Here is a 5329-nt window from a genome sequence, read left to right as displayed (position 1 = left end):
ATCATGACAGTCAGTCTTTTGTTTTGTTTAACTTGGAAAATACCAGTGCCATGTGTTGTTCGAATTAATCCCATAGACTCTTTTTCAAACTGTTGACAAAGCAGTTCACATTTTACAAGAATGTTTCTTTACTTGTAAAGCACTTGTTTTCTCTCTTATAGTCCCCATGACTGCACTTTCTGTTCACAGCTTTAAAATAAATAGTCAAAGTTTCACTAAAAAGTGGTTATCTCTTAGTGCAAAAGTTGTGGAGATTTCAGAAGCACTTTTCTACAAAATTGGAAGAAGTCAATCTCTTTTTTGACRTCTTCAAACGTTTCTAGTAGCTCTCTGCTCGTTTTTGTTTGAAACTGGAGAGAAAATACCAAGGTAAAAAAAAATCACTGCTGGATTCTCTTCACTTTGCAAAAGAAAGAAGATACATATTTAATATTTAAATATCATCTAAAGACAGGCTTCCTAACCATTAGCACCACAATCTGATTTGCCTTTGAATTTGTTTTTCCCAGAATTCAGAAGAGATCAGCTGCAGAAAGATGAGAAACTCAGCAGCTGCCTTCAACCTGTGGCTTGTGGACGTCKGCACTAACAGGGTCAGGAGGGTGTTAGCAGCACGTTCTCCGATATTTTCTCAGCTCATCTGGCTCTCATCTGCCCCCTTCTTATCATCTTTTACACTGATGACTGCAGGTCCTTGCAGCCAAATTGTCTTATGGTGGAATGACACTCCTGTCTCTGATTTCAGCTCTCATTCAGCTTCACGGCTCAGCTGAGAGAGCTTGTAAGATTACATAGATGTTTTTATGTATATGGGAATAAAAATAAGACATAACAGTGAACTTCCCCTAACAAACAGATGCAGTGGTTGCTGAGATCATTCAGGGTCAGCAAGGGCAATTGGACATGCCCCCCTCCTCATTGAAAATATAATGACGTTATGTGCTGGTTTCACCTCATCAGCCTGCAGAAGAGAAAGTGTCTCCTGAACACTGTGTTCATGTCTGCACTGGAATTATTCAACACCCTGTAAGAGCCAGCTCCGCCRTATGTACACAGCAGAGCGTGAAATCAGTCTTTACGGGATCTCATTCACATCCTGTCTCCTCTGTAGTGGCTCCCTTCAGGATGCAGACTTCACTGCAGTAAAAAAGGTGACTTTTCTATTTTCTCACAGTTGCTCTGCTTCTTAAGGCCCTGACACATTATAACATTTTCAGCTTGTGCAAACTTGTGAAAGCTTAGTTAGGCCCATTTTACTCTTATTGACTATAATACGATCAATCTAATTGTTAGCATTACAGAATGTATAGGTCCAAAAAGAGGCTTCCAGGAGATTTTTTTTTTCAATTCCATCTTCAGCTTAGACATCTTTAGTGTTGGACACACTTTTCATAAGTTGTCTAAAATGTTATGGTGTGACAGGGCCTTTAACCTCCTTCAAAATGTTTTAATCAAGAACTTTCCTGCTATTTATTTTACAAATAAAGTTCAAGCATTGAAGGGATGTTTATCACCAACCTCCTTTCACAACAGAATTTTAAACTACGTAAGGTAATTTTAAACTTTATGCTTTATCTTATGCGTTATTGTAAGACTTCAGCTACTACCACATCAAATTCTAGCTCATTATCTGTTAAATTAAGTTATAGCCATTCTTGTGTTGGTTAATGTTAATTTGCTTTGTCATCCATCCATCCATCCATCCATCCATCCATCCATCCATCCATCCATCCATCCACCTTCTTCCACTTATTCAGGGTCAGGTTGTGGGGACAGCAGCCTAAGCAGAGAGACACAGACTTCCCTCTCCCCAGCCAATTCGAAAGAGTTCCCAGGCCAGCTGAGAAACATAGTCCCTCCAGCGTGTCCTGGGTCTTCCATTGGTCCTCCTCCCAGTGGGACGTGCACAGAACACCTCACCAGGAAGGCATCCAGGAGGCATCCTAACCAGATGCCCGAGCCACCTCAACTGGCTCCTCTTGATGTGGAGGAGCAGCGGCTCTACTCTGAGTCCCTCCTGGATGACAGAGCTTACCCTATTTCTAAGGGAGAGTCCAGCCACCCTGTGGAGGAAACTCATTTCAGTTGCTTATATCTGCAATCTTGTTTTATTGTCACTACCCAAAGCTCGTGACCATAGATGAGGGTAGGAATGTAGACCAACCGGTAAACCGAGAGCTTCACCACGACAGACCGCTACAGCACCCGCATTACTGCAGATGCAGCACCAATCTGCCTGTTGATCTCCCGCTCCATTCTTCCCTCATTCATAAACAAGACCCCAAGACACAAACTCCTCCACTTGGGACAGGACCTCCTCCCTGACCAGGAAGTGGCACGCTACCCTTTTCTGGCTCAAGAAGACCATGGTCTCAGATTTGGAGGCACTGATCCTCATCCCGGCCATTTCACATTCGACTGCGATTTGCTCCGGTGAGAGCTGGAGATTAAGATCTGATGAGGCCAATAGGATCACATTCACCTCAAAAAGCAGAGATGTGATCCTAAGGTCACCAAAAAAGGATCCCCTCAACACCTTGGCTGCTCCTAGAAATTCTGTCCATAAATGTTATGAACAGCATCTATGACACAGGGCAACCTTGTTGGAGTCCAACTCTCACCGGAAACAAGTCTGACTTACTACCGGTAATGTGGACCAAACTCTGACACTGGTTGTACAGGGATCTAACCGCCCGTATCAACTGGTATCCCATACTCACTGAGTACCCCCTACAGGAGTCCCCGAATGACACGGTCAAATGCCTTCTCCAAGCCCACAAAGCACATGTAGACTGTTTGACGAACTCCCACACACCAATCAGGACCCTGCTGAGCGTGTAGAGCTGGTCCGCTGTTCCACGACCAGGACAAAAAACCACACTGATCTTCCTGAATCTGAGATTCAACTATCTGATGGACCCTCCTCTCCAGGACCCCTAAACAGACCTTACCAGGGAGGCTCAGAAGTGTGCTTTATTGACCAACTTGAATTTAATTGATCCCAAAAGTTAATCAGTTGCATATGTATCATGTAAAATTACTTTCTGAAAATGTTTTTCAAATTCTGGTTTGTGAAATATTTTGCTAACAAAGATTGTCAAATTCAACAGTTACTAATAAAAGTTTTGTACAAAGATGATGCGTAGTATGCAGCAATGATGCTCAGCCACACCAAGTTTTAACCCACTATCTGTAAAACTGACTAAGTTGACACAAGGTAAATTAGMGGTAGCAGCCATCTGGGGGTCATTCTCCCCACACTCACGCACAAGGAGAAGATGTGAACTTCCAGGCYGAGATTTGATCCAGCAACCSTTTTGCTAAGAGGCAACAGCTCTACCATCTGTGCCACTRAGCTGCCTAACTTTATTTTTATTACATAATTATTTATAATTAAAAATATATTTATGTATATAACTTCCTGAGAACTTCTACATTAATGTTGAGGACATTGGTTTTGGACTGGTTGCCCTTATTTGGAGGGACTAGATTTCAAGTTTAATTAAAAAATTTAAACTAAAGAAAAAAAACACATTTTGAATACTTTATTGTTAATTAGTTAGTTGTCAATTGTTTTTATATTTATGAGATTCTACAAATCCTTAATAGGTAGGGGAAATGAAAAATGAGCTCAAAGAAGAAGTTTGAAACTCAAGAGGATAAAACTGGGGGTTAACTCTGAATGTCTCCTTAAAATCTGTTCTTTTATGAGTTCTTATGGAGTTTAGATGAAAATTCAACTCTGGAAGACTAACTGACCTCACCTGCTCCATCCTGCCACTGCGTCACAAGCACAGCTTYATCCAATCAGMGTCTGACAGTCAGTGGATAAAAGCGTCCTCTGAAATCACTCCGGCCGCTTGYCAGCCRAASGTCAACCTTCCACCTCCCCTCCTCCAACCTTCATCTTCTGGCTTCCAAAGACTTCTATCACCTTTGACCTCCACCACCAGTGTCWGGCCCCGGGGGGGAAGAAAATACTCCTACCACTAATCTCAAGCAGCTCATCGGAGCTTACATCATCTCACAGCGCTCGCATCCTCTGCCGGGGTCTGAGYGCCAAACTGTCCTTCATGTCAACAAATTTACTTCCTAATTTCAGTCTGTCTTTGTGTGAGTCTCTCCAGGTTGAATTGCTAACAGTACAGAAAACGGGCTCACATTTTGCAGAGGGTGATAATAAAGCAACTTTAGTGAAAGTTTGGTTGTTTTGTTAAAGTTTTTTTGTGATATAAAGTCTGCAAAAAATGATACATGTCCTGCTATATCGCATGATGTATGTTTTGTCCTGCTCTGTGAACCTTTTAATCAACCTTCTGGAATGAATAAAGCTTTTTGCATAAAACTGAATCAAACAGAGTTTACAGTCAGAGTCAGCATGCAATCAGTATTGTGTAAGYGCTCTGAGGCCTTCAGCATTCCAACATGTTGTTGCTGCTGTTATGCAACGGACCCAGCAGAGCCAAGCTTGCGGCTTGTTGGGAAGGTTACGAGTTACAAGACTAAAAAGACAACTTAAAGACAGTTTTACTTCATTGGGAGAGTTGGACGGCTGAGCCTGAGGCTAACTGCTGTTTTTGAGGCTTACTGAACTGCAGGATGACGGCTCTTGTAGACTGGAAACAGGAAGCAGGGCTGATCACTGAGGCAAGGCCCTTAAWGACCTCTGACTGCACTCATCTGTCAGAAGGCGACAGGGCTGAGGGCCTGGTGGGGAAAGGATGGGTCTCCAGAGGGGGGGTCGAGGCAAACAGGTGGGCAGCTTTTATAAGCAAGAAGCAAAATGGAAGTTTCTTAAAAATATGTATGTCAGATTAAAATTTACAACCAAAGTAAGAAAACTAATCTTTTGACAAAGAATATACACATCTGAAGCCGGTACCTTTACAGTCTGCTGCTGCAGCATAAATAGTGCAGACAGGAAAGGCCTTCTGAGAGAGCCAACTAAGCCTCCATACTGTCCCCAAAGTAAACAAGATTATTCCTGCATTGGAGACTTCTGCTTCCTTTTTAGCAGGAAAAAGACAGCTAACAGAGCGATCCTGTTTGTTATCTAATGAAGACACATTCAGGTCACTTCAACTCTGATGTCGGCACCAGGCTGCTGTTGTGGGTTTTGTTTATTTCTACACAGACAGTGATGAATGTTTCTTCAATTTTTTTTTCTGTTTATTGGGTGAAGGATTTACCCAAAAGGATCAAGATTATGCTGTTGGTTGCGTAAGTCTAGTCTAAAACAGACACAGAACAAAACAGGAGGTTTTGACTTATTGATGTTGGAGCCTTTAATGGAAGTTTGTAATCTGTAGCTTTTTGCAGTGTGTCGTCG

This window comes from Austrofundulus limnaeus, unplaced genomic scaffold (assembly GCF_001266775.1).
Source record: "Austrofundulus limnaeus strain Quisiro unplaced genomic scaffold, Austrofundulus_limnaeus-1.0 Scaffold130, whole genome shotgun sequence".
NCBI lineage: Eukaryota > Metazoa > Chordata > Actinopteri > Cyprinodontiformes > Rivulidae > Austrofundulus > Austrofundulus limnaeus.
Note: the sequence above shows the minus strand (reverse complement) of the source record.